General features: G+C 32.0%; 1 long non-coding RNA gene across 1 annotated transcript; it reads right to left on the bottom strand.

Annotated features, from left to right (window-relative positions):
* Positions 1-240: 240 nt before the first annotated feature.
* On the bottom strand, positions 241-2,339 carry LOC140175325 (uncharacterized). The gene is made up of 2 exons (XR_011865834.1): positions 2,174-2,339; positions 241-1,326 (listed from the first exon to the last, which is right to left on the bottom strand). It is a non-coding gene; the product is annotated as an uncharacterized lncRNA (long non-coding RNA).
* Positions 2,340-22,842: the final 20,503 nt, after the last annotated feature.

The following is a 22,842-nucleotide window of genomic DNA, read 5'->3' as shown; positions in this document are numbered from 1 at the left end:
ATATTCAAAATTTACTATTATTGCACGAGAAATATTCTTCGTCATACTGTAACTGCTAAAAATATTATACTAAATGTATCATTCAATGACTGTTATTTTATTGCTTTAATTTATTATCAAATTAAAGTATGTTCCACAAAGCAAAATTCAGATATTCACATTTGACATGTATGACAATCATATATGTCGTCTTCTTCTCTATAATTATCAACCAAGCACTGATTGAGCATTCTGTTCTGATTTTGTGACTCGAAAACAATAAATTCTGTAACAAATTCAAGTTACAGCAACAAATTTAACAAATCCTAGTAAAGTTTCGATTTACAACAACATTTAAATCAGCAACAAGGCAAATTTATTCATTAGCAATTCAGCAACATGAAAAAATACAGGGAGAAGAAAAATTTGGAAAAGAGAAAACAGGGAAGTGATGGTGCAGGGACTCACCAACAGTCGACGGTGAGTCAGCGATGAAGCAAGAGTCAACCCCACGAGTTGCTTCAACCACCGGTGATGAGATAGATGAACCATGAGATGCCAGTAACTAAGACGAGACTCGAGCGAGACTGGGAGGCAAAATTGAGCAGAGATAACCACCGACGACGAGGAGCAACCAACACGCACAACTCGAGAACTCACTAGCGAAGAGAGGCGCGAGCAGCCAAGCACAAAGGAGAGAGGCGAGATGCGAGCACATGACGCGGAGGATCCGGTGAGAGGCCCAAGAGCACGAGGACCGAAGTTTTTGAGTTCGACGGACGGCGGCAGCAATCTTTCACTTCAACAGACGGCGAAAACAATTGGTGCAGGCTAGGGTTTGCTTTCTTTGGTGGAAACTAAGTCAGTTTGCTAAAGGAAAGAATTGGAGAAGGGAGGATAATGTGGGCAACCCCTTTTTCCCTTTCAAGGAAGGAAAAGATGTCGATTTTTGTAAACCGGCCGATTTCAGTTAAGTCCGACAGGCCGGTTTAGTAGTTCTCGATTGGACAATTTTACACACTAGATCGGACCGTTTTCTTTGCCGGTTCCCAATTGAACCAGTTTAACCGACCGATCTGATTTTTAGAACATTGGTTTTGTAACAGCCCATTACCCTAAGTCTTACCTCTAGTCGTAAAGCAAAATATAACAAAGTGCCACGACTAGAAAAGGCTTACTTCCTATCTCTCAAAGGTTAAAGCAAAAGCCTTTAAGGAGACAAAGTTATAAATATAAAGGCTGAGAGAGTAACTACATCAAAATAAAGAAGAATAAAACAAAGGAGAAACCATCTTCCGCTCTGTCACCATGTCCGCAAACTCATCGAGATGGATTTGCGACCTGCATCTGAAAAAGAACAACAATATATGGTATGAGAACCAGAGGCTCTCAATATGGTAATAATGCCCAATATGTAAAATATAAGGTTTCGGGACACCAAAGGCAATCCTAGAACTTCACATCGATACAGATATCCAAGCTTAAAATAAATAAATAACTTGCTCATTCATCAACAACAGCACCATTAATCATCATCAATCATCAACAATATCAACAAACTCTTATCAACAATAATAAATCTCAACATTCATCATCAACCTCAAGCGTCATTGAAAACAACAATCAACATCAATAGTATCATCATAATCAACTTGGAATACTTTCAACTCATTCAACCTTTCATCATATACATATTCCCACATTCCAAAACTCCATATTATCATCACCACCATACAACTTATCTTCAAACATCAAATTCACATACAATTAAACATGCACCCAAACATTCAATCCTATCTTAAGGCCACTAGTCTAAGTTTCACGAAACATTACATATTACATAAAGAAAACCAAAACCATACATTGGTCAATTCTCACACAACTTAAACCACCAAGCAAAGGCCACCATGCTTAATCTTAAAGCTCAAGACCACCAAGCTCACTCCAACAAACACCAAACTTCAATCTAATATTAAATAATATACAAAATCAACACCAGGACTAAACAAAATATCAAACCACAAGGGTTTGAAGAGACTTACCTTATCTGACGGTATTAAGGGCAAAACCTAATAATATTTCAATACTAAATCACCCTTAAACAACCAAAATCACAAAAATCTATTCAAAACCAAACCTAAAAATGTGAAATTACTTAGGATAGAAAACTAGAGCATGAGACGCAAGTTCTTACCAGCAAAGCTTGATTAGAAATGACGGGTTCGGTAAGAGCTTCGCATTGTCGTAAACAGCTCATCAATCGGAGTTTCGTAACTCAAGATACAAGCAATTAAAGGAGAAGGTGAATAGTAATCATTCTTTCCTCCCTTCTCTCACTACCATTTGTGCTGAAAGTGTCTAGGTTGGCCACTTAAATGTGAATATATATCTTGGATTTAGGCTCAATTTGGGTCCGGTATAATCCGTTAGTGTTTTTGGTCCATTTGGTTCAATTTTAGGCCGAACCTTTAGAATTAGCGCTCGGTTTTTAATTTTAATTATTTTTCTAAGTTTTTCTAAAGTTTTTATTACTCTCACACAGTCCCGAACAGACTTAAGTCGATACTGCCGACTAATTTACCAGTACGCGTTTTTATATAATTTTTTGCAAAAAAAATTATATTTTCTAACTCAAAAAAATCTATTGAATTCAAATATCATATTTAAATTTTCTAATTATTATTTCTAAGTTTCCAAACCTATTCCGAACTATTAAATTATTATTTTATTAAAGTAGATATTCCGGTTCTTACAGATTTTAAGTTTTGTTCTTTCAATTTATTGATTATCATTATTCTTTGTTCGTTTATTTTCCAGCTTTCGAGCATTATTGTTCCTGTTTCTTGTTTTTAACATTCTTTTAAGTTTTATATTTGATTTTGTTCTTACTCAAACATTCAAAAAATTCTATTTATAAGATTGTGCGAATATTAATGAAATTATTCGTTCCAATACAAATTCTTGGCAAGTTAAGTTAATAAGTCTCTAGGTCAAATTTTGTAAAAGAAGTCCTATCTACTTTTTGAATTGAAATCTTTTGATACAAACTTGGTAAATAAATGCCAGTGAAACAATATTTAATTAGATAAATTTAAACGCAATGTTAAGAACTACAAATTATGTATAGAAGTGTTTGAGTAAACTAGTTAAAGAAAAAGTATTGTTTAAACTAGCTACAAGCGCTTTGTTTTTAATATATAAAAAAAAAAAAAATTTCAAACAACTTTAAAAGTGCAATTTACGTTAGTCAGATAAGAAGGGACCTTAGCTTGAATGAAAAACGCAATTAGAGAGGTTGTTAGTGATGGGATGGAAATAAACATGAAAATAGAAACCTTATATATACCTTTTGGGTTCTTGACATGTCAAGGATTCTTAATTCGATACAAACAATGTCCAACTTCTTTCTGTCCTTGATATATATTTGAACATGATAATAGCATGCATATTAATCTTTTTTTTTTTTCAAAAAAAAAAAAAACTACATTCCTAAGTAATTTGTTTTTTTTTTTCTTGGTTTCTAAACTTTCATTTGAACTTTTAAGTTAATGTTCATATCTTAATTTTGATGAAACATGTTTTGCCCTTACTTCACGGGTAAATATAATGAATTAATTAGGTTAATTCCAGGATAGAGTATAGTTTTATTATTGAAAATTTTTAAGAATTTCAAAAACCTGTAATTTTGTGTCAGTGATACATCATCATACGATCTTCATATTACATGTTATCACACTTAGGAGTATTGAAATGTTGGAGTAAAATTGAAATAAAAAATTAAGGATAACTTAAAAATAAAATGAAAATATTAAGACAAAAATAGTACTTAATATGCAATAATTTTTTTAAATAAAAATTATATTGGTAATCGTATTCAAATATTCAAATTATTTAAATTAAAAAAACATATTGGTTCTCTTTTTTCACAATTTAAATATTTAAATTATTTCTATTACAATTTCCTTCTTGATATGTATGCTATTTAAGTAGTATTATATAAACACAACTACTATTTATTGCTATCACTTTAAAAATTTAGTAATTTAGTTAATTAAATTTCACATCTATAATGTATGCATTTTGTACTTGTATAAAAAGTCCTTTGCAATATCCATAGTTTTATTATTATTAACTTAATAACTTTTCTTATTCACAATGTTTATCTTTCAAAAAATTAGATTTTCTTTATTTTTTAAAAAAACTTAACTATATGCGCCACTAGAAAAATTACTACATTTTCAATTCAACGGGCGCTTGATGGCACTATGATGAAGGATATGGTGTAGAAGATGAATTTAGACCCTAATAAGCAATCATTATAGAAGAGTAGACTTTTATATGCTAAATTACAAAACAAAAGAAAAAAAATCATATGTATATATGTGAATATATCGATGCATATTATGTCAATCATCAAACAAATTGGGAGAAAAAAAAAAAAAAGCATCAATCCAAGTTTATCTTTATACATCCTTTTCAAACTCGATGCTGATAGCAATTGATCGACCCTCCCACTTAGCTGCAATCAATGTTGTAACCTATTAATTTCAATGGTCGACCTTACTCCTCATATGGGAAGAGAATCTTTGCCATCTAGAAAACCTTATCAGAACCTCATCATAGCCATATATATAAACAGGAGAGGGTGAACTTGGACACATTAAATTTCCTATATATGTTGTTTTTTTTTTTATTATTATTATATACATAATATTCTGACTAGTCTATATTAGATCACTTTCTCTCGATTGAAAATTAAGTACTAAGACCTAATCACTTAATAAACAAATAAATCAGTAAATATTTAATATAATAATTAAGTATATATTATGTATATAAGGACATATTTATTTAATGATGATAATGATGACCAAAGGATTATTATGTTGAAAATCTCACATAAAATAACGGATTGGATATTATCAAGTGATGTGTTTTGTAAATATTTATTACTTTATCATACCTGCTACACATATAAATATTTTTTGTTTATAAATCATATAAGTTGGATTAAACTCAATAAAAAGGACGCTCTTTTATACGAGCGTATTAACACGCACGCTACTCAACGATTTTCATAATGTGCTCACTCACTATTATGAAAGACGATATCGATCAAAATTACAACCGTCGTTTCTTCTTCACATTCCTTCTCCTCCTCCTCCTCTTCCTTCTTCTTCTTCTCCTTTTTTTTGTGTTTCTCCTCCTTTTTTCTTTACGTGTTTCATCTTTATTGTTGTCTTTTATTACTGATGTTGTTGCTGCATTTTTCTTCCTCCTTCTCTTTTTATTGATTTTGTAATATTATGTATTTTTTTTTCTTTATTTGATTTTTTCTCCCAAAAAGAATTATGAGAATATGAAAGAAGAAAATGAAGAAGAAGCAGCAACAGAAGATGAGGAGGAAGAAGAGGAAGAATTTTGAATTTTGCAAAACTTATCAACACACATACACTGAAAATTCTTGAACAATACACCCAAATATTTTCGTGTTACACTCAAATATATTCGTGTTATAACCAAATTTGCTGCAAATACAGAAAAATATTTCTTCTAATGTTACATTTTTTTGTTCTTTTTTTCCTTATTTATTTCTTTCTTTTAGTTGAATGAATGTAAGGTTATCCTCTTCCAAGTAATTTTGTATCATTGTGTGTTTCTTCTTCTTCTTTGTTTGATTTTTTATTTTTATTCATGTTAAAAGAGTAAAACAAGAAGAAACTTGAGAATATAAAACAAGAAAAAAAAGATGAATAGGAAAAGAAGAAGAAGAAGAAGAAGATGATGATGATGATGATGATGATGAAAAGAAGAAGAAGAAGCAGCAGAAAATGAGGAGTTGAGAGAAGAAGAGTTTGAATTATGCAGAACTTATCAGTACACATACACCAAAAATTCTTAAATAATACACTCAAATATTTTCGTATTACACCCAAATATCTTCGTGTCACACCCAAATATAGAAATATATTTTCTTAAATGCAGAACTTTTATATTACATTCAATTCAAACCATCAACGATGAATAATAATTTTCACAAACAAAAACAACATTATTCACCTACATAATCATAAACTACTAACGAAAATAATCAATTTCGTTCTAGCTAGTTCAATTGACAATCTGAACTTGAATTATTTATTATCTTCAACAACGAGATAACTGGTAATGAAAGAGAAGAAATTCTAACAAAAAAAAGAAGGAGAAAGAAGAGGAGGAGTGATAAACCACTATTTCATGGTTTATCTTGTGTTTAATTGAGCAATTTTTATCAACTCTTTACCCACTTATTCATACTATTTGCATGGTTTTACAATTCCTTCCCAGAATTTGTTCTATGATTGAAAACTTGCTTCCTAGAGTCTTTAATTTGTGTATTTTAATCATCTCTTATTACTATTTGATGCCTTGATATGTGTGTAAAGTGATTTTAGAGTTTATAGGGCAGGAATGGCTTAGAGAATGAAAAGGAAGCATGCAAAAGTAGAAGGAATACAAGAAACTGAAGGAATTGCCAAAGCTGTCAGCCTGACCTCTTTGCACTCAAACGGTCATAACTTGAACTACAAAGGTCTAATTGATGCGGTTCCAGTTGTGTTGGAAAGCTAACGTCTGGAACTTTGATTTGATATATAATTTGCCATAGTGGCCATATAGATAGGTGACACGAACGCGTGCTCTACACAGACACGTCGCAGTGACAAAAATCAGCGTGTTTGATTTCATAACCAGCAAATTCTGGGCTGTTTTTGACCCAATTCTCGACCCAGAAAACACATATTAGAGGCTATAAAGTGGGGGAATGCATCCATTCATAGGAGAATAATTCATACAACATAAAAGACTCATAATTCACTTTTCATAATTTAGATGTAGTTTTAGAGAAAGAGAGGCTCTCTCAATTCTCTTAGGATTTAGGATTAGGATTCCTCTTAAAGGATTTATGATTTCTTCTTCTTAATTTTCAGGTTTAATGTTCCTTTACTCAATTCTCTTATACTCTTCATGTTAGATTTGATTCTCTATTTAAATGCAATTTGAGATATTTCATATTTATGATTGCTTTCTTCAATTTATGTTATGATATGGTGTAATGGCATTCATGTTAGTAGAGTAGGCTCCCAACTTGGTTTTGGAGCTGATTAATATTAGGAGACCCTTGAGTTGGAATACTCAAGAGTTCAATTGTAATTGGTTCGTTGTTGGTTGGCTTGTTAGTCACTAACTCTAATCCTTTCCAAGGGAGAGGATTAGGACTTGTGAATAGAAGTTGACTTTTAACTTGACTTTCCTTCATTCGTTGAGGGATAACTAAGTAGAAACAACTACTAATTACTAATTGATCTTGAGAAAATTCCAACAAGGACAGAACTTCTGATTAATCTTCTCCTGGTCAAGGCATTTTTATTCAAATAGATTTTCTCCAATTAATTTATTTTCTTTGCAATTTTCTCTTCTTACTTCTCAATCTAAAACCCCGATTTACACAACTCATAACCAATAATAAGAACACATCCCTGCAATTCCTTCGGAGACGACCCGAGATTTAAATACTTATGTTATCAATTTATTTAGGGGTTTGTTACTTGTGACAACCAAACGTTTGTACGACAGAATTTTCTGTTGGTTTAGAAACTATACTCACAACGCGATTATATATTTGTTAAATTTCTTTACCGATGGAAAATTCGATCGTCAAGGAGGACGAGGAGAAGGTGGTGTTGGTGTTGGTGAGAGAGTAAAACAAGAAGAAATTTGAGAAAGTAAACAAAAAGAAAAAGATGAATAAGAAAAAAAGAAGAAGATGCTGATGATGATGAAAAAAAGAAGAAGAAGTAGCAAAAGATGAGTAACAGGAAGAGAAAAAGTTTTGAATTATGCAAAACTTATCAGCATACATACACCGAAAATTCTTAAACAATACACCCAAATATCTTCGTGTTACACCCAAATTTGCTGCAAATATAGAAAAATATTTTCTCTAATACTGCATTTTTTCTTCTTTTTTTTCTTATTTCTTTCTTTCTTTTAGTTGAATGAATGTAAGTTCATGCTCTTCCAAATAATTTTGTACCCTTATGTGTTTCTTCTTCTTTTTTGTTTGATTTTTTTATTTTTATTCTTGTTAAAAGAGTAAAATAAGAAGAAACTTGAGAAGATAAAATAAAGAAAAAAGATGAATAAGAAAAAATAGAAGATGATGATGATGATGTTGAAAAAGAAGAAGAAGAAGAAGTAGCAGAAGATGAGGAGGAGGGAGAAGAAGAGTTTTGAATTATGCAGAATTTATCAACACATAAACCGAAAATTCTTAAAGAATACACCCAAATATCTTCGTATTATATCTAAATATCTTCGTGTTACACCCAAATTTGCTACAAATATAGAAAAATATTTTATTTAATGTAGAACTTTTACATTGCATTCAATTCAAACTATCAACGATGAAATGTTATTCACCTAGAGAATCATAAACTACTAACAAAAAAATTAACTAGAATCGAACCACACGTCAGCTACTTGATTGGATTCAAAATAATAATCAATTTTGTTTTGGTTCAATTGACAATCTGAACTGAAATTATTCATTATCTTCAACAGCGAGATAACTGATGATGGAGGAAAAAGAAAAAAAGGAAGAAGGGAGAAGAAATTCCAATGAAAAACGAAGGAGAAAGAGGAGGAGGGGGAGGTGGCGGTGTTGGTGACGACGATAACAAGAAAGAAAAATAACGAAGAAGAAGAAAAAGAATGTGCAGTAACGGCATAAAGAAAAACGTGTGCGCATAAATATAAATGACTTATATGAAAAAAACAATTGTATGTAGAGAATAATTGTTACTTTATATACCCAAATCCAAATAATAAATATCTAAGATCAAGATATCATAATGGGCTAAATATTTCCTTTTCTTTTTCTTATGCAATAAAAATGGGTTAAACTTATTAAAATATATAATTTTATTTATTGATTACTAAAATTATATATCTAAGTAGAGAGTATGATTAAGCAAAATAGATTTATGCGCTTTAGTCAAGAGTCAAAAATTTGATTTTCATTTTGAATATAAATTTTTTTTATATTTTAGACCCGTTGTTTCGCCTAAATAAAATACAGCACATTAATATGATCAAATCCAAAATCTATCGAGATTTTGAGAAAGAGAGGATGAGAGTGAACTATATGATCCAACATTATTGCTTAAAAGAAGAGAATGATCATCGAATCCATGGTCCAATATTATAGCGTTAAGAGGGGTCCAATTATTTTGAGCAACCACATGGAATGAAGATGAGGATGAATATTGACTCTAGGAATTTATAGGTTTCACAATTATTAAAGAGAATGACGATGATCTACTCCAAAGTCGTTCCTCTTTAAGTTTTCGACGAAGTTGCTCATACAAGTTGGATTATTTGTCACTCTGATGAACCTTGGTTCAAGTAGGATTTGGATATGCACCTTCATATCAATTATGTTGTCAATATTAAGCATTTTTACTGCTAGGTAATTGGTTTATTCCTCTAACAACGGAGAGTAGTTGTTAAAAGTTTGGAATGAACCTTAGTGCATCTGTGACTATCTAGAATAATAGATCTATGATCTTGAGTAAATAGATGACTTCAGTCCTGATTATCTTAAAGGCTTTTGGTTAATGTGGTTGCTTTGACTGGACACTAATGCCTCTTTTTTATTTTAGGATTTTCGGCTCCATTATGCTTAAGAAGGTTGCTATTTTGGAGGCTCTTTTTTTTTCTAAAGAGGGTGGTATTGAGGCACTTTTCTTGTACAACCTTGTCTCTCTTGATGATTCTCATTATTCTCCAATTTGTGATATACTTCTTTGAGTGCAAGGGTACCATAGGAGATTTTCAAATCTGATTTAGGATTTTCTCTCTTATGGTGTTATTGTATCCCGACTCATAGTATGTGATTTGCCACTTTATCTTAAAGGTTTGACTATCTAGGATATTCTAATAGTGATGAACACAGATGTATACTTGTTAAGTGTTATTTGTTCGTTGTAAAAATCTCTGAATTTATTATTAGACTCTCTACTGCTAATTAGAGTGTTGATAAATTGGCAAAAGATAGAGCCCAACATCCCAACTACGATAAAGTGGGAATCGGTGTTGGTAAAAGGATCTAATATTAGCTATGCAGAGAAGATAATATTACGGAAGAAATTTTGTCATTCTATCCCTTAGGCATGACTTCAATGCAGAGATATTAAAATTTTCTTCCCACTTGACTTCATTAAGGTTGGATTTTCTACTTCTAATTGTACTCATTCATGTAGTTTGGACCTCAATGATACCTTTTTAGTTAAGTTCCTTCTAAAACAAATTTCCTCCCATGACCATTTTACAAAGGCCTTTTGCCCTGTATGGGACTATAAATTATCCATATTTAAACATACTTCATGTTGAAATAATCCATAACATCTTGTTAAGTTTCCTTTGGCTTAATATAGAGAAAATATTACGATAATTCTTAGGTTAACTTTTTTTTGAAGTTAAGTTGGTTGAAAATCTTTTTGGTTGGCTTAGGAAGTTGAACATACACTTCCCCCACATGACGTTGAGCCAAATCACAATGATTTTCCTTAAAAATCATGAGGATGTTGTATGTTTAGAGGAGTCCAAGACTCTGTCACCACCTGTCCAACTTTCAAAGGTATTCAAATGGTGTTGTGAATTTGTTATCCCATCCTAAGTATGCATACTAGGAGGGTTAGGAAGAGCTTGGGGATGGCCTCATCTAAAATTTGTGTGGAGAGAAGGTGGTGTTTTCTTTCGATGTTGTTTTGTGTTTAAGATGCCTTATGGGTGTGTTTGACGCTATACTTAGTATGGGATATTTTGGGACTTCAATGACCATCTACTGGAGAGACTACCTTTGGCACTAGTGCTTTCGTTGTGTAACGTTTGCCAGAATTTACACATGTGTTTGGTCCTACATTTCAGGTGCTTTTTAGTGGGTTTAGGTAGTCATGTCTTTGACTTCATGGAAGGCTGTAAGGGCTTCCTTCAAATGGTGAATATGTTCATCTCAGCCAATTATTTCTTTGATTGGTATCCTTGTTAGGTAATAGAGATTTCATCCTGCCTCTGGAGAGTTTAATAGCATCATGATCCTAATGATATCAATATGATTTTTGCCTTGGTGGCTAAGTTTCGTCATAAATGTGGAATCAATTAACATCGTCTTTTACTAGTGGTTACTTTCTCAACAAGGGAAAGAAAATAATGAAGGTTAAAGAGTGTAAACTCTAAGATCCAACAAGGTTGCCTAAAAAATGAAGGAGGATAAGAATAGAGTTCGAGATCCGGCTAGGTTACACGAACAATGAGGAGAAGAAAATAATCAACTTTGAAGCCTAGAATAGTTACCTGAATATATGATGGTGGAAGAAGAAAGTCTATTGTTGGATTGACATCATTGCATGAGTCGAAGAAGTTTGTCTTGTATATTGTGGTCTCTTTCAAAATTTTCTAGGTATATCTATTCTAGAATATGTCAGTTTGGTTCTTTAAAGTTGATCTATGTTTGAGAAATTGCGAACAAAAAATTATATCAACATATATTCAAGGGATGATAGTTTTAACCCTGCTCCCATTCGCTTTGCATGAATATCTACATGTGTTTTACGGGTTGAGCACTATACAACTTATTGCTTTTTCGTTGTTTCTCTTAGAAGGGTGAAAGAAATATTTTCTAAAAAATTGAGGCGATAATTATCATTACTTGACTCCATAGGTAATCAACACAAGGAAGAGGTGATATGTATTTTCATGACTATCACTTAGCTATGAGTTCGATGAGAGAAAGAGGACGGTGACTGACTCTACAATTTGGCCTATAACTTTGTTGGTGCATTCTCCTTTGATGCGTAAAGGTTCAAAGGAGGGTTTTATACTTTTAACTTCTATTATTGTGCATGAAAATGGTGATTCTAGTCATGTTTGCATATTCTTTTTTGAAGAAAACTTGCTCTTTCATTGCTTGCACGGTATGTGAAATTTCTTATATATTTGCTTTTGCTTTTTTGTATTTTTGGAAGAGTCATTATTGGTAAACCACAATTTTACAGTAAATTTTGGGTTGAAATGGGTAGATTTTATCAACTTATCTTACATTTATTCACTGAAATAGTACAGTTTTGTAAATTTCTCCTAATTGTGCTTAATAATGAAAAACATGCTTTTTATGCTTAAAAAATTATGACATTTAATTCACTTCAGTTCCATTTGATGCCTTGATGTATTTGTTGAGTGATTTCAGGCTTAGAAGGCAAGGATGGCTTGAAGAAGTGGAGAAAAAGGATGCAAAAATGGAGAATTCATGAAGAAATGAAGATTGGAGTTTCTCATGGCCAAGCGTACGCATGAATTTCAAGTTGCGTATACGCATGCCTTATGTGTACGCATGAATCTCAAGTTGCGCTGTATGCATGGCAGATGCTTACGCATGGCTGTCAGCACGTGATTTATTTTTGAGGTATATGATACAAGACTCAAGAAGGATCAAAGAGAGATCCGTAAGTAGAGTTTTAGGTCATGTTTTAGGTTAGATTTTTAGAGAGAAAAGCTTTTTCTTCTCTTTAGAATTTAGGGTTTTAGGTTTAGTTTTTCCGTTAGTTTAGGTTTTAATTCTTGTTTTAGGATAGATTTGCTTATATTTCCTTGAATTACTGTCTTAATTTTCTTGGTCTTACTTGTTAGGTTCTCTAATTTTGGTTAATTTTGATTTATGACGTCTCCTGTTAATTTTATTTTCTTTTAATACAATTTGATATTTTATGTTTTCTTGATACTTGTTTGAGTTATTATTATTATTTTCTTGCATTTGGTAGTTTTAGATTTTATTATTCTTGCAATTTATTATGCTTTTCTTTTATGCACACCAAGTATTTAATAAAAAGCTTAGTTTGTCTTTAGAGTAGAATTTTAGCACTCTTGGCCTAGGTTAAAGAATTGGATGATCTTGAGTCATTTTGTCTACTTGGATCGATAATGTGGGGGGGTCTTTGTTAGTTAAATTGGCACCCATTGATGCTAATCTTCTACCCCTAATATGAAGAGGTACTTGGAAGAAACACTTGCCTAATTGATCATGTTTCAAAAATCTGAAGTTAAACACATAACTCAGGAGTAAATTATGTGAGTGGATATTCTCTCTAAACTAGCTAGCACAAAGTCAGGAGTCAAAAATAAAAGTCTGATCCAGGAAATCCTACAACCACCTTCAGTAGCGAAGAAAGTCAATAAACCGAACTCATTGACGATCTCCAACATGAATTTGGGATGGATGACCCACATTATCGAATATTTAAAATTCGATATCCTTCTCAAAGAAGAAAGAGAAGCAAAGAGGTTAATAAGGAAAGCTCATAATTATACCCTAGTTCACAATGTCCTCTAAGGAAGAGGAATATCTACTCCCTTGCTAAAAGTGTGTTCCGACCTTAAGGATAGAAAAGTCTTAAATAAAATCCACAGTGGTATCTGTGAAAATAATCTAGGGGCAAAATCACTGACAAAGAAAGTGCTATGAGATGGCTTCTACTGGCCGACCTTGAAGTAAGATGCGATTGATTTCATTAAGAAATACCGACGTTGTCAGCTTTATGATAAATTTCCATATAGCACCACCAGCTCTCGGGTAAGCAAAATACCTCATAATACGGATCAATTACTTCACTAAGTGGATTGAAGCAGATCTCCTAGCGTCCATCACATCTTAACAAAGTTGAAAATTTCTTTACAAAAATATTATCACGATGTTTGGAGTTTTATTTTCCATTACCACTGACAATGGTACTCAATTTACCGACTTACATTTCAAAGCTTGGTGGCAAGCCTACAAATTAAACATCAATTCATATCAGTATAACTCCCCCAAGCCAATGGACAAGTAGAAGCTACAAAGAAAGTCATATTGGTGATGCTCAAGAGAAGACTACAAGATATAAAGGGAGCATGGGCTGAAGAACTCTCCTAAGTTCTATGGACATATCGAACAACTCTTCAATCCACGATGGGAGAACCTCCATTCCGACTTGCATATAGTATGGAAGGGATAATCCTTATTAAGGTCAATGAAAAAAGTCCAAAGGTAGGATTCTACAACAATATTGACAATATTTAGGCCGACAAAAAAAGCTTGACCTCCTTCCAAAAGTTCAAGAACAAGCTCAGATAAGAGAGGAGGCACCAAAACAAATAATGGCAACTAGGAACAACAAGAAAAGTCATAAGAAGGAACTTCGCCACAAACGACCTCATCCTAATCTAAAATGACACCAAAGTGCAGAAGTCGGGTAAAAAAAACTGGCAGCCAACCAGAAAGGTCCTTACAAGATTACTGAAGTTTTAGAGAAAAAAAGTTACTACAAAGTGTCTGACATCAAGGGAGACGAGTTTTTCAAGTCGTGACATGCTTGTACTATAAAAAGATACCACAACAAATCTTGCTTTCTAGTGTACTCTTTTTTCCGACTTCATAATTTTTTTCCAAGATGATTTTCCTGAAAAGGATTTTAACGAGGTATTATAGTAAGAGCTAAGAGTTAGGATAACTTAAAACTTTTGGTAGCAACTAGTAAATACTTGTAAATTGTTTGAATAAATAATATATTTCCTTTTCACAAACTTTTTAATTCTTTTAATAACAACCTCTTAAGGTCGGACAAACAAGATAAAAAGGCTTCGGACTGTGCCTTTGAACAAGTCCTTTAAAATAGCTCGGGCAAAACAAGTTGTATCGTATACAAGGATGACAACCTTGAAAAAATTAGAAATGGGAGGGAATAAGCATATAATCCCTTCACCTAAGGCGCAAATTCATGTTCGACAAAGTGCAAAAATCACGGGCCGAGCTTTAAAATGGTCGCTTAGATAAAGCAATGAAGTTCGAGTTGGTGTCCAATGGTTATAATACGACCTGACAACTTAAAACAACACGAACTCATGAGTTGAACGAAATCAAGTAAAAAATAATTGTATGTTCTAATAGATTCGTATTAAAAACAAGTCGTATAAAATTCCATCACTATAGAAACAACTCGAGTCAAACAAAGCATTGAAAGGCTTCATGAAAAATCAACCTTAATAATATGACTTGACCATCCGACCCACTCGAACTGCTTGAGCCCGACTTCATAAAGTTTGACCCCGAGCAGGGGCATAATTGACAAGGTGATGAGGTCCAATGGCTACAAAGATGATTTGATACTTTAGAGTGACCCAACTTAAACGAGTTGTACTTAAAATAGGTCATAGAGTTTTAAAACAACTCGGATCTAAAATTAGTTGCATAAAATCAATCATTAAATAAACCTTATAACTACTCACATCAAACGAGATAGACGAGGTTGTACTAGTGAAATAATGTTTTAAAGAAAATGATTTGTGCCCAAACAAATTATATGCAATCAAAATAGTTTCAAAAATGATTTGTATATAAACATGTCATTAAGTCAAGTTGAAACCAATTCAAGAAAAACAACTTGACCAAAAAACAATACGTGTAAGAAAATCAAGTCGTTTAGAAATGACTTGTAAAAAACCTTTCTAAATTCAAATACTATATTATAAAAATGATACAAGAATCCTAAAAGTAATAAGCATAGAAAGGAAAAGTAATTGCAACAAAGTACTATAAAAGCCCGAAAAAGGGCAAAACAGTATCAAAAAGTTACAAAATAAATTGTTCATAAGACACACAAATCAGGCCATCAAAATAAAGATGAAAATGACTAAGAGGCAGCTTCAGTATCGGTAGAGTGAGCGATGTCCTTCTTGGGTTGAAGAGCTCCCATATCAGCATCTTGAGCGACCTCTTCACCAGGAGCAACTTGTACGACCTTTTCAGCAGAAGTCGGAGGAAGGACCTCGTCGACGGCTAGGGTAGAAGTTTTCAGACTTTGAGGAGTTGGAGCGATTTCATCATCCTTTGGAATTGAGATAATCTCACCACCAACCATGATTTTTTTGAGATCAATGGCAGAGATATCAACTCCTGGAGAAATTACCTAAAATTGGGCCTTTAAATTTTCTACAGGCTCATCCATGCCCTTAACAATAGATCCTTCCAACTGCTCATGTTGACCCTTCAACTCCTTTAACTCGGACATCAACTCAAGCTTCTCTCCGTAGACTCAAGTATAGCTCTCCTTTGCTTTCTTCTTCAAATCCTCCGCCTTGTCAAGCTTGGTGTCGGAATCTTTAACCATCACCCTCATCATAGAAGCATCTGACTTAAAAGTGTTCCTCTTAGCCTCCCACATGCTTTTGGTCTTTTTTTAGCTCATCCACCTCCTTTCAAAGGTCGGCCTCTTCTTTCTGTGTAGCATTGAGGGAGGTTTGGCAAAGCTTTTTCAGAAGAGTAGTACAAATGATAGTAGTTCAGATCCCTCCCTTAGCCATCATTTCAATATTTTTCTTAACAGCAACATCATCCATAACTATAGAGCTCCCAGGGAGAATATACTCTTCGCTGCAAGCAACAACATCAAATCCTTGGTCGTACATGCTGTCATATTTGTTGGAGGGTGTTTTACGCTTATGACCAATACCCGAACTTGTAGAGGAGGGGCAGGTTGTGCTAACTTCCCAACTGGGGAAAAGGTTGGAACCGGCTGAGGAGAGGAAGTCCCAAGGTCGCCTGACTTGCTAGCCTTTTTCAACTTAGCATGACAACCAACCTCGTTTCTTCTTATCTGCCTTAGCTTATTATAATGGCCGAAGCCACTGGTAATTTTTTCTACACATAAGAAAAACAAGACTTAACAACCAATTACTAAATTCATAGAAAATTTTCTACAAAACAAACATATTTACCTAGCTTGATCTGAACATAACTCGATTTTGCTAGCAAAAATTATTTTTGTGTCTAAATGAGAAGATCGGCCCTAACTCTTTTAGAAGAAGTTCACAATATTCTGCTCAAACTCATCAGGATCATCAAAATTGTATTTAAGGACTACAGACACCTCTTTCCAGTACAAACAATATAGGGTTAATGTTCAAATTCGTCCCTGAAAGATCACGCGATCTTCATTTTCATCCCTGAATGATTTTTTTAATCAAATTAGTCCCTCAAAGATAAACTGTTAGTCAAATTAGTCCTTCCGTCAATTGGATGATGACGTGTCACATCAAGTTCCACGTGGCATGATGATGTGGCACGCCACGTGACAGGTCAGTGTCACTTGACATATAAAAAAATTTTCTATTAGTCAAAATAGTCCTTGAAAGTACAGACGTAAGTTATTTTCATCCCTCAAATTTTAAAAATTAGTCAAACTAGTCCTTATATAATTTTTTATTTTTTCTTCATAAAATTATCTCTCTCTTTTAATTGTTCTCAAAATCTTTCTTATTCTTTTCTATTCTAAAACCTTTTTTGTTACATTACTACATTTTGCTGGAATATATATACTAAAAATTAAAATGTATGTATTTATTAACCTAAACAAAGTTATATGCTCAAAATCAAAATTTATGTATGTTAACCTAAACAAAGTTATACCACTATTTTTTTTCTACTACATCTTTTTTTTTCATTACGGTATTACTTATATATAGGAGGTAATGGTAGTGATACTTAAAGTCAAAATTCAAGAAGATCCACAAATTTTGCTTCAATTCCAAACTTTACAAAATATTGAAAATTTGTTGGTTTATTATTATTATTATAAATGAATTGCTTCTTAAGCATAATACGTGCAAACATCATAATAAATTTTTGTGTGTTTCATATGTTTGAGATAGATTATATAATTTTTCTTTTAATTTCACAAATCAATGAGATAAAATGAAATAGGAAATATTATACCTAAGCATAATACAGGCTACTCCGCACTAGTACATTATATAAATAGATATGCTTCGTATTAAAATAAAATTCCTTTTGTTTTAAATGAAATATTTAAAAAATTATATTAGAATATTAAGATTCAAAAAGTGATTCCATAAACCAGTTTTTCAATTATTGAGTTTTACTATATAAATTAAATAATAATAAAAATTATAATTTTAAAAAATTTAAAAGATTTAAAATTTAAAATAATTACTCTATTATTTACTAAAATTTAAAATATTAAATTTTTAAATATATAATCAACAAAAATTTGATAAACTCATTTAAATAAAAAAATTCACATAAAAATTACAATTTGTATAAAAATTTAATTATTTTTATTATTTTATGTAAAGAGAATTTTGTTTATTAATGTTTAAAAATTAATATTAAAATTAGTAGTATAGAAAAATATTATAAATTTACTATTATAAAAAATTATATAAGGACTAGTTTAACTAATTTTTAAAATTTGAGGGATGAAAATGACTTACGTTTGGACTTTCAAGGACTATTTTGACTAATAGAAAACTTTTTTATATGTTAAGTGACACGTGGCATGCCACATGTCATTGACCTGTTACGTGGCGTGCCACGTGTTACTGACCTACCACGTGGCGTGTCACGTCATCATGCCACATGGCACTTAACATGACACGTCATCATCCAATTGAATGAAGGATTAATTTGACTAACAGTTTATCTTTCAGGGACTAATTTGATTAAAAAAATCATTCGAGGATAAAAATGAAGATCGCGTGATCTTTCAGGGACGAGTTTGAACATTAACCCAAACAATATATATATATATATATATATATATATATATATATATATATATTGATCATTCTCATTCTTATAAAAAGGTCGAGCACCTGCACCTGCAGTAGGAAAGACTTTAAAATAATAGTTCTTGAAATCATGAAAATAATTCTCAAATATAGAAAATATCTTTTTACCTATAATAGTTCAAAAAGAGGCTTATTGTTGTTTCTTAGAGCTAAAAAGTTTTGTTAACTGAAAGAGGTAAAAAAAATCTTAAACAACATGGGAAGGTCGAGCTCACAACTAACCAACTGGTACACTTTTATAAAACCGCAAGAGTTGGGGTGAAGTTAGGTTGGGGCAACTTTAGAAGCCAACAAAACATCCATTTCAAAGTCGATAAAAGGAAGTCATACGCCTAACCTAGTGAAAAGGCATTCATACAAGAAGAGAAACTGCTCATCTGACTTGTTTTAACGGGTATAGCAAATATTCTCTTCGAGATCAGGAGCTTCTAATACATACATTTCTTCCTCCTCCTATCCCATACAAATTTTATGCTTAAGTCAGAACTCTTCCAACATTTTTCTATCAACTACAGACACAGCAATTAGTATTGTGCTATCTACCTAGTCTAAATCAGTAGTAATGTTTGAAGGCAATTTGCACTACTGAGCGAGACATATAGAAGATATACCTAGCAAAAAGGAAAATAAAACAACTAAGTTAGTACAAGTCAGACAACGCTATAAATCGGACAAATAAAAAAAATTCTACATCATCGTGAGAACCTATCTTTTGTACCTTTAAACAACAACAATGGCTAAAAGAATGGCCTACATCAACAAAGCGCTAAATGGCACCATTTAGGAAAAAATAAACCCCTTACTCGTAAGACATTTTTTCAAATCAAGATACACAAATATATTCCTAGCAAGTGACATTCTTGAAAACTCTTGAAACAAAATCTACAAAATGACTACAAAATCATTCAACTTTGCAAAATCAAAAAGCATCTCTAGCAAACTCTGAAATCACCAAAGAGATTCAAAATACCATAACAATCAACAAAACTACAAGATTGTGGATGGTAAAAAGAAGTAGAAACTAACCTTTGATGATGAATAAGATAGCGCACGACGAAATCCTGGAAAGAAACAACCACTAGAGAATACAAGAAGCAACATCGAAGGTGAGATCACCAAAAACAAGAATTGACAGTGATGGAAATGCTGAAGATAAGAACAATAGAAATAGTTTTCTTGCAAGAGGTTTTGCGAAATGAGAAAACAAAAAAGAGGAAGAGTTAGATTTATATAATAATAGAGGCAAAAAGGTAAAAATACTCACTTTAAACGATGGTGCATGGTTACCGAAAAAAGTATGCTAGCAGTTACAGAATAAAAAAAAGTTACGAAAACGTTACAACAGCTCAAATCACGTCGAGTACTCGACCTCACAAAGGCCAATCACGTCAGATTTTCTGATCAGATTAAATCGAAAAGTCCACGTGAAAGACCTACTCGCACCTTTAGCTTGGTCTAATAGCCAACTTGATTGAATTCTTAAATCTGACTTACAGAAACTCGACTTCAAGTAAGGGTATTGTTTATGACCCATTTTAAGTGCCAGGACCAAAATGATTGAAGCCCAATTAACACTCTACAAATACCAATGTGCATATCTACATTACGGCCTACCCGACCTCACAGAAGTCGGACACGGTGATACGAGCCTAGCCCTACTTATTTAAATAAGTAACTAACTCTTTCTCTCCTATTACTCTAGAAAGGAGATCTCGATAACTTTTCTAATAAAAGTGAATAATTATCCACCATCAAAGGTGGAACCACTTCATAAAGTGATTATTGGTTCACCCCTAACTATAAATATCATGACACTCTCAGGTATTTTTTGAATTTCAATCTACTAAAATCCTGCCTAAAATCTTTGCTAACTTAAGTATTAGAGTCCATTGCAGCTTTTCCCGCCATCTTCTCCAGAGTGCTCGGACAACATCATCCTACTGAGGAAACGAAGAGCATCTCATTCTAAAAAAAAAAATCTGGACCTTACATTTAGGCATAAATCCATCTATTTCAGGTAACCCTCAGAAAACTATATATATACCCCTGACTTAGAGCATAGATGTTATAATATAAGCATAGGAATTTTCAGTGGCAGAGTAATAATACAGAGAAGTTTCAAGAGGTCAAAAATAATATTAATGTATCATGTACTAGTAGTTTTATTTAGAGAAAATTTGCGAATCATTAGATAAAGAAATTAATTTTTCGTAAAGACAATTGTGACGAGTTTTATCTGCCCAAAGGTAATTTGTCTAAATGTACTTTTTCATATCAAAAGTAATTGTCTAATGGTTTCTTTTCATAAAAGAGTAATTAAACGATCGATATTTTCAGTTAGAACATTTTGATTTGATGGATTTTTTATTCCATAACAATTGTTTTAAGAAAATTATTTCGTTATTTGGACTACAAAATTTCATATTATTTTAAAAATAATAAAAAGAGAAATAGTAATGATAAAATATATAAACGAGTGGATTAATTTGTTTTTATGTTTAAGAATGACAAATAGAAAGGTGGTCATGACTCATGAGTTTGGAGTTTCCAACCGTTTTAACTGATTAATATAACAAAACGGCAGTGTAAATTCGCAAATATTTTTGCTAATTTTTCTGCACTGTTCCCTCATGGCATTGTGCTCTGAATCAAGTACAATAAAGAATTTGTCTAATTCCTTGTTTTCTTTTTAGTTGAAGCCTGTCTTCATTTGCTCGTGTCAATTGTCGTAATTAACAAAAAATAGTAATGGGATTTTTATGCAACTAGCGAGAGGTGGATGTTTTACTCACATTTTTAATGAATTTTACATTTGTTAGAACTTTGTAGTATACTCTATGATGCACCGACACGAATATGAGATACGACATAATATGGGACATGTTAACATATAAATTTTAAAATAAAAAATATAAAATATTTTTTTGATAAATCGTAATGATATTTTGATAATTTATTAATATTAAAATATAAATTAATTTTTTAATTATTTTTAAAGTCTTATTTTATTTATATAAAATATTTAAAATATTTTTTATTTTAATAAATAATATATACTATTTCTAAATTTATCTCAATAATATATATTAAGAATAATGCTGGACACGCTGATATGTAATGGTATTTAGGTGTGTCTAAACGTGTCCGAAATAATTTTTTATTTTTTATTAAAATATGGTTAGACACATCAGACACGGATGATTGTCGATAAGTGTCATGTCTGAAATGTGTCCACACATAGATACGGCAACTCAACAAAATGTTCGTACTTTATAGAAATATACTCTTATTACATGATGGTAAGTATGTACTTATAACTCCGACAATTAAATGAATATTTGCCTAAAAAACAAGAATTATGGGAGATAATATACTTTAAGCATGTGTTAAGCTTTTTATTTTTAGTGTTTGGAGATCAAATCTATGCAAAACATGCGCAAGATTCTATGTAAATATAATTCAAGTTACATTCTTTATGGAACGACAGTCCTAGAAAGGGCATTCTTGAACCGATCATTATTTTAGACTCAATCTATGAAATAAACCGTAACAACAAAAAAATATGAAAAAAATTACTATTCCAAAAAAGGGTAGGCAAGTCAATAGGATGGTAAAACTAGTCAAACCAATAAAGAATGAAGGTGGAAAGAAGTGACATCTATCACTAACTTAGCTACTTGCTGATTCTAACATCAACTTTTGCATGTGCATCAAATTCTTTCTGGGAAATTCTCTGGTATGTGGAGAGAAGTGACATCTTTATATGTGCGTGTGCCTGTACTACTATATATTTACATATTCCGATTCTGAATGTGGTAGAATAATTTTTTTTTTTTTTTTGGGACAGGGTTTCAGTTATTAGAATAACCCTTGATTTTTTTTTCCCTCTCAAAGTGCTACAGGGACTTCTAAATTCTTAGCATCAAAAGAAGTTGAAAAGTCTAGTTGTGCATATTGTAGCTGAGCTAAGCCCTGTCAGGTTAATTATTGGATTCAATTATTCCGTTGAAGTTTCAACCACAAGCCAACTATATAAACCATCAAGGGACCAAGTTGACTACAACTTGTTCAAACATCCACCAAATCCAACACATTTTTAATTATTATTTTCCATATATATATATATATATATATATATATATATAT

This window comes from Arachis hypogaea, chromosome 9, assembly GCF_003086295.3.
Source record: "Arachis hypogaea cultivar Tifrunner chromosome 9, arahy.Tifrunner.gnm2.J5K5, whole genome shotgun sequence".
NCBI classification, from domain to species: Eukaryota; Viridiplantae; Streptophyta; class Magnoliopsida; order Fabales; family Fabaceae; genus Arachis; species Arachis hypogaea.
The sequence above is the reverse complement of the archived record's forward strand: the minus strand, read 5'-3'. Positions and strand labels throughout refer to the sequence as shown.